Raw genomic sequence first — 8,840 nt, 5'->3', positions numbered from 1 at the left:
TACTGGTCCTTGGTACAAAATCCAGCTTTTCAGACTTCTCAAGTGTACACCAGGAGTGAAAGGCCACAGTACATAGAACTTATTTCATAGATCCACAAATGATGATTGAAAGGTATCAGTACAAGCTTATTAGATCTGTTCTGCTTCCATCCTGTCTCCATATGGAGGGATGGATTTTTCTTTCTGTCTTTCATACCTATTCCTACTATTAAGAGTAGCAAAGTGGTCTGCTATTAACTCTTTACAGTGAGTGCCTTCTTCCACGTCCATTTGGTTTAACAGGCCTTGTTGATCAAAGCATTCACATAGGGACACAGAAAGAGGATGAAGCATTATGATATAGTTGATCTGGTCCCACCAGGGGCATACAAATGGAGCTTTTTAATCATTTCTGATGACTCAGGGTTCAGAGTTAACCTCAGTGAACCTCAGTAAAGCTAGCAGTACTGAAGTCCTTTCCTCTATCCTCATTAATTTATATAGTACCAGAATATAAATACATAGGTATTGTAATGCATATGCTGCTCAAAGGACTCAAGAGTTTTAAACTTGAGCCTTTTTGAGGATGAGCTTACTTCGAGCACAAGCTACAATAAGGAGATCCACACTTGTTTTCAGCATTCACTCCCTTTATACTTTCTCTGACCTTCAGCAAATCATTTTAACTTTCTCTGCTGATCTTTAACTTCTCACATGTACAGTGAGAACCTTGTAAGTTACAGTTAAGTGCAAAGCATTGCTTTTATTCATGAAAAATATTCATAACTTTGCCAAGATATGGATAATAAAGACGATTTCTGACAGAGAGTAAACAAGCAAAATCCATTGAAAGTACAATTTGATACAGATTTACACCTTGCTTGAAGATTCAGTTAAGAGGTGAAAACTTTTATTTTATTACATAAAAAAATGCATTAAGAAGACAAATCTACTGAAAAATAAATCCCAAATGCCTAAGTCTCTTCTTCAGCTCTTGAAAATAAAAGATTCTAAACACTTCTTTTATCGAGGCCTCTTAAATGGAATACTTTAAAGGAAAAACAAACAGCAATTGCATGATTGTAAAGCAAAATTAGCATTTTGCTCAAAAGGAATGGCAATTAGCAATGATGACATTGCGATTTATACTAATTGAGATTAAGTCAGACAAAATGGCAACATTAGTAATCATTTGAAGTACTGTATTACTCATACTGTGCTTTGTAAACATCTCTTGAAATTAAAAAGTAATTAGTAGCATTTTAGTCATTTAATTCACTATAATTAGGATTTTAGGGAAACTACAGTCCTGCTGTTAGAAGCCTTTAAGGTTTTGAATTGAGGGAATGACTTTTTTTTAATTTTTTTTTTTTTTTTTTTTTAACTCAGCTTTTAGCGGTGGTTCACCTTCTGTGGTTCTCTAGTCCAAAGAGGAAAATGGTATCATTGGCAGTAATAGGAAGGTATTCATTAAGGATGGCCTGGAACAGACATATTCATCCACCTTAGTGCAGTGACGTGAAATGTCTTAGAGAAATGCTAATAGGTTTGTTTCTTCAGAGGCTTTTTTTTCTCCTCCTTTTTGTTCTTTTCCTATCTTACCACCACATTTTACCAGATAGAACATAAGCTTTACAATCTGAAATCAAGCTACCTAATCCACCATGTTCAAGTAACTTTAGAATTAGATAAAACAAATTTACTTCTCTTTCCTCAGTGTGACAGAACTACTGAAATTCTTCCTTGTTATTCTGAAAGGTTGGTTGCCTTTTGAAATAAAACCCAGCTACAAAACATGTAAAACTTTGCTGTTTTTGTGTATAGTAAATCAACAACCACACCATACAGTTGCAGCCAACTTCAGAAAGATTTATTCTGTAATGGATTAAATCTATTTCTCTGCTACTGTGTGCCTGATCCATCTGTAACAACGTGCCTCTCTTGAGCTGCAGGGCTTTGTATAGAGATGTAATGCCAGAGACAAAGGCTTTATGATCTGTCAGGGTCATTCCTCAGGATAAAATATTTGACAGTTAGCATATTGATAGTGCATTGGAATTAATGAAGGCAGACATACCGTTTTAATTGATGCCATTTGTTTCCGTAATCACTACTAATTCCACCGTCCAGATTGCTCTACTACTTCCTCGTCCTCCATTAAGGCACTTCCTTCTGCTGCACAGGTGTTTTTTTTCCTTTTTTTTCTTCTGCTAAATACAATAGTGATCGGAGAGCATAGAGAAGAATGTGCCCAAGCTGACTCAGAGCTTAAACATCTTTACGTCAGAATGTCTGCATCCTTCATGAAACCAGCACTCACATATTTGTCAATATGCCATTTAACCAAGGGTTCAGCTTTTCTCCAGAGCTTGTTGGCAAAAACGCCAAACACGTTCAACACCTGCAAAATACGCACAAATACAGAACAAATAAATATGGAAGTTAATGCTATTGGAGTACTGGGAACTCATCTGAGAAGCCCCAGATTAATGATTATTATGAGGGTAAGAGGGTTGTCAATCTCTAAGAAAATGCTATTTGTGTTAATCAAAAAAGGTAATTTTTAGTTGGAATGTGGTGATAGTTTTACAGGAGATACTAATTTTCCCCTTATATTTCACTCTTTGACTAATTTCTCTTCCTTTAGAAAATGTATTTATATCAAACCAGCCCTTCTTGATGTAAGCAGAGCTGAATGGAATTCCTTAAGAGGGAGGTGGAGATAGTTCTGAAGTCAGGAGTATTTCTAGGTCAGCCATGACTCTGCTTTATACTTCTGTCAAAGAAGAAATACGTGCCATCTGTATTCCAGTCAGTGCACCAGTCTCTTTTGGTTAGAAGTGAATAAGGCTCCCACGGTAACAGTTATTAGAAAGAGACTGGATTGTGCTGTTTCCGTGTCACTTTAATACAGGCCAAAAAAAAAAAAACAAAAAAAAAAACAACCAGAGAGAGTTCTAAATATGGTTTGAGAAGGACATATATTGGCAGAATTTGGGTCTTTAAGGAAAAATAGAAGAGTGTGCTGGTTTTGAAAAACACTGTCTCAGGAACTGAAATACTTTTCTCAGACTATAGTTATTTCCTCTGGCAATTTCTGAGACTTCCAATATGTAAAGCTTTAATTTTTGTTACATATAAAATTTACTGATAGTCTATTAAACTGTGTGAGTAATCAGCAATTATAGTGATGCTAAAAATTCTAAGCCAGGCAATTAAACTTATTACTACAGGAGTGTGGTCTCTGTACAGGTAGCAAAACATATTAGTTCAGAGTAATGACACCATGTAATGAGTATGAAATTCGCTGGATAATGATGAAGAATTCACTTCTGCAGTTAACCTCCCTTTCATGTGACTTAGCTGCAATTACTGATATAAAAGTTTTATCCATTTATAATTACATAGTAGATGAAAAAAGAAAAATTAGTCTCACAAATTTAAGATACTTATTTGGGGGTAGTCTTGCAACCTGATTTAGGTTTCTAAAAAAGCAACAGAATGAATATCCCCATTCTGAGAGTCTTTTTAAGACCTTGACATAATTTAGATGATTAGGGCCACATGTCCTAAATATTCAGAGGAAACAAATACATGGATACAATATGGAGTATTTGTCTAAGACCAACAACCCCAGTAAACAATATGCTGACTGCTGGTTCAGTGTATGCAAAATAGATCTGTGGTTTTATGTCTGGAGGACAATTAACTTCCCCAAAAGCTCTGCCTTTGTTTATCTGTCTGACATGAAGACCCATCATGGAAATGGGGAAATTTCTCGTCCTCCTTCGACAAAATATCAAATAAGGAATTAAAAATGAATCTGGAAAGTTTAGATGCATAGTAGTCCCAATAGTCAGCTACTGGCCCCAAGTTATCTGCTTCAGGAGGTTAAAAAAAATAATTCTATATTAACTCCTTCTATAGCTATTAAAAAAAAAAAAATTAAAAAAAATGCTTGAAGAATCTCCTAAAATAAAGAAAACACTTTGTAGAGCTTGCATTTAGAGCTGAGCTCTCCTTCAATGTGCATGAGCTTATATGAGATCCATGAATGCATAGAGAAGAATGGAGGTCCTTTAAGAAGGCTGTCCTATCTACTACTGAATAATATTCTGTTATTATCAGTGAACTCTGTTTTGTTCCTGTATAAAATAAATCTCCACCATTGGAATAGAACTACTGACACTAGCACAGCACAATTCAGCTAACTAGCATTTCTGCTCTGTTCCCAAGTCAAAAATTTTCTCATAGTTTAGGAAGACGGGTTTGCCTTGTTAATCATAATAAAACTACAAACAAGCAATTACATTTTGTCTCCCAAAGTTTCCTCTACAGTTTTAATTCCTTAATTCCTAGTTTGAAGCATTCCTGGGGTTACCAAGTGATGCTGCAGTTATTATCCTTCACTTAATTAGTAGCTGCTTCCTTGTCATGGATAGAATGTATGATGTAAGTAATAACTAATATTTTAAAACAAAACACAACACCAAGTAATCTTCATTTGCAGAGCTCAAACTATATCCCAAAAGAAGTGCCCTATTTTTCCTTTGACTAAACTGAGGCACAGACTTGTTAGAATAATACCCAAGATTTTCAGAATGGCAAGAATATTAAGTGGCAGAGCTAGAAAGAGAATCCTCTCTTGAATTCAAGGGCAATGTTCTGTAGATCAGTATTCACTATAAGGTTACAACATTTTTATTTACCTCAAATATCTGGTTCAGTAGCAGGAATAAGTGTACAAATTTTGAGAGGAAAAGATATTTAAGAAAAATAAAAGTTGGCCAAATCCTGAATCCTCCTCCTCTTGCCTGCAGTAAATGGTAGCAACATGCATAGTCACTCATGTTCTGTCTTTTTGACAATGGTATTTATTTCAAGGAGGTCTAATCCCTTGATAATGTAAGAATCTGAAGCAAATGAATATTTAATGTGATGTTCTTCTAATCACAGTTGAGATAAGAGCAGAAAGAAGCTCTCCTGCTTGTAACAAGCAAGAAAATCCTCAGTCTTAAAATTCATTTGATCTTTTTGCACTATACCCTACCAATCACAAAACTATCACAGAAAATAATCTCTAACGAAGATATTATTTGGTCTTGTTATGGACTTCCACTAGATCTCTTTAAAAAAATGTAACCAGAATAAAAGGAGCCCATTATAACTAATGTAATTACTGACAATGGCAGAGAGTCCATGAGGGTTCATAAGCGAGGTGGACATGCAGGATTAAAAGAGTAGTAGATTTAAAAATATAACTACAAGTGTCATGAGGTATATATAGTTCTCTAAAGTCAATAGTGAAAAACATAGTAAAAATTGGACTTGGAGATTACAATAAAGAAAGTAAAAGGAAAAGGCAGGCCACAAACACTTAAGAAATGTAGGAAAAAACAATAAAATTGCGAGAGATATATCAGAGGAAGCACAATTCCAGAAACATACTGGTAAGAAGTAGTAAGAAATTACTACATCTAAAGCCAAAGACTAAGGAGAAGAAATGCAAAGAAGAAATCTTGATGTCAGTGATTCTGTGGAACAAATAACATCAACTGAATGAATACAGAAGCAGAAATGGCATATGTAATGGCTACAGAAAACTCAAAGATAACTCTATTTTAACTGTACTAATATTTTAAATGGGGGAACTTTTTTTTTTGGACTTACTAGAATTTTAGATTTGCTGAATGGTACTGTGTCCAGGAACAACTGACTTGGATAACAAATAACTAAGTTATTCTCCAGAAGAAAAAAGTAGATAAGAAATACTTTGAAATTTTATTTTATTTGGCACACTTAAAAGGAAGTATACAGGCTGACATTCAATCACTGAAATTCCTTAATTAATAAAATAAATACAATAACTCCCTTGACTCAAAAGTTAATTGAAAACTGATAGACCCAAGATTGTGGCAAAAGAAAAAAACAACAAAAAACCTGAAGTATTTTAGCTTTGGAAAAGTCCTTATGCAGAAAATATGCATTTGACAGTTAAGGTAAACACAGGAGGGCTACTCTCTAAACTACGTGCTTAACTTTCTGATTTTCTTTTTCCTCAGCTGTAAAGCATCTTTTTTATTACTTTGAAAAGCATGCACCAGCCCTTTATAAAACATGAAATCAACACAAGTCTTCTGGGGTCTGCAAATGAAAACCCTGCAAATGAAAACCCTATCTAAAGTTGAGTTTTCTTCTAGAAAGCTAACAATCTGAAAAATATGCATGGAATATTTGAAAAGAAAAAAGACACTCAAACACGTTGTTAACTTTAACACTGAACTAGGGGGATGCTGGAGAAAAGCAGTAAACTAGTGAGAACAGAAGATGGGAGTTTGGAAGAAAAAGGATGGATGAGATTGAGGCTAGCATGTTACAGGAAAGTTTGCCACAAGAGATACACAGCACAGGTGGCACAGAGAATAAAATGCTGAGCTTATTTTCATAGCAGGATATACAGGAACGTGAACAGCACCATCAGCTGCTCAAGAATGTGCTGGGCTCCTTGCTTGTTTTCACGTTGCATGGATTAAAACAGCAAAAGCTGCCTCAAAGCATAGCCACTTTGTGCTCAACCTAGTAATGGCACGAAGTGAATGATGCACTGCTCACCAGAAGAGATGTCACAGATGGCAGATGAAGAAAATCTTATTTCATCTCTTTAAAAATATATTTTCTCTCTGTTTTTCCTGACCTTTTCTGTTCTGCTCAAAGTCACTGTGTAATGCAGGTAGTGATTATCCAATTGACTAGCATGAGCAAATTTGGTGCTTGCCTTCTATTTCTTTTAGTTCTCAGAACAAATATAAGTGTTCTTGGAGCGAATAAATCATTCCTGCTCATCTTCGAAATACAGTAAGGCTTTAAGCCATTTATTTACCTGTTCTCCCGTTCACCCAAGGAGAGAAAAGGCAACCTAGGAGAGTCCTCTGATGGATACCTCTACAGAAAATAGAAGGAGGCAGAGGAAAAAGACGAAGAAGCACTTTTGTCTTTGTTACTGTGTTGTGCTAAGAATGTACAGCTACTGAAAAGAAAATGTTCAAAGATCCAGTGGAATGATGGTCAAACAGAAATCAGTGAATTACAGAAACAACACTCATACTTTTCATAAACAAACTTTTCTTGAGAAGACATAAAAAAAATGGAGAAACAATAACGTTGTAAAATTCTTGAATGTACTTCTGAATACTGAATAGTTTTTGAAAGTCTAAGATTCACTTGTTTAGAATGCCTTTTCCTAGCCAACTGGAAGGAATTACTGTTCCTCCCCTAGACCCTCACTTCCTGTTCAGTTCTACTGCATCACCTTTGATTTATCACCTGCTAAAGTTGGGGAAAAAATGAAATGCAGTTCCTGAGGCCAGAATCAATACATTTTTCAGTCTGAGTGGCAATAGAGTAAAGCTTTGTGGAAAACATGTCATTAAAAATGTGTGTGTTTGAATGGCTTGCTTATTGTGAAGTACATTTTCATCTTTTTCATCAAAGTGTTTTGGTTTTTTTTTGCAAAATGCACTAAAAAACTGTATTAAAAATTTGTAAGACTGCAATGCAATTTTTAAAAAGAAAACAAGCAGATTTTAAGAAAGAATAATACAGAAGGAGAATATTATATGAGTGTTTTTAGGAAACATTTCCAAGTGTTTTACTTGCATCTATAATTAAGTTATTAGAACTAAAAGTCTATGTTTGGAGGCCTTTTAAAAGGCCTATGTGTGGTAAAAGCACAGCACAAGTATAAGGTGCAAAATAATTCTTCACTGATTTTCCTCCCACACCTTGAAGTAACATGTCTTTTTTAGATAAGCACCTCCCTGGACATGACATTAACAGTAATATCAAAACAGAGATATCAAAATTTATCTAATACAAATTCTGCATCATTTAACCTTCTCATATCTTAGCATTTCACAAAAAAAAAAAAAAAGAAACCACTACCTCATTCAAATTCTGCTTTCTTTTCCTTCAACATCATTAATTCCTTATGATGCCATCTATTTACAGCAATCTTCTATGTCTCCTTTTGTCCCTCCCTCATCTTTTACATATACAGTGCACTTTGAAAGCTCTCTGTCAGAACTATCCTTGAATCTTATCTGAGTTACACTGGAGAACAGTTTCACTTCTGTCAGGTTTGCAGACACTTTACCTATATTGGTTTACCTGCTTTCCCATTCCAACTTATCCATGAAACGAAATAAAACCACTCCAACTTTATTCCTTTTTTTTTTTTCTTCCACATGTTGCCTCCATTATTTGTTTTCAGATCAGAACTTTATAACAGTATATATTTTTTGTTTACATTTTTGTAAGCAGAGCCAGGAATACTTATTAAAGAATAAAAACGAAACTGAAACTCAATCTTCTTACATAACTGAGAAAATATAAAACCATGTGTTTTAATTTCTACTCCACAGAGGTAGGAAGAAGCTAAAATTGAGCTAAATTCACTAAAGTAACAGTGGATTAATTTGCCAGAACGTGAGCATGTGTGCGCATATATGTATATGCACGTTTTTCATGTCTTCCACTCACTTGTGATTACAAAAGTGGAATTCAAATCCATATGCTAGTTTCTAAAGGAAAGATATTTCACATACTAGTTGTATTTTTACCACTGGTGAATTTTAATTTCAATCTGGATTAAATGTATCACTGAAATTCAACGTGATATTAATAAAAGCTCTGGTCACCAAATCACAGTAACTACTGATATAATGGATTAAGGGGAAATTCAAATCAGGTCAACTTTTTTTTTTCTCATTGATGATAATATGAAAAGTAAATGAAGAATGTTTAGATCCAAGCTGGAGTTTGGAACTAAGGCGATATTTGGAAAAAAGAAGACATTTTTATAA

Source organism: Meleagris gallopavo, chromosome 5 (assembly GCF_905368555.1).
Source record: "Meleagris gallopavo chromosome 5, MGAL_WU_HG_1.1, whole genome shotgun sequence".
Lineage (NCBI taxonomy): Eukaryota > Metazoa > Chordata > Aves > Galliformes > Phasianidae > Meleagris > Meleagris gallopavo.
Note: the sequence above shows the minus strand (reverse complement) of the source record.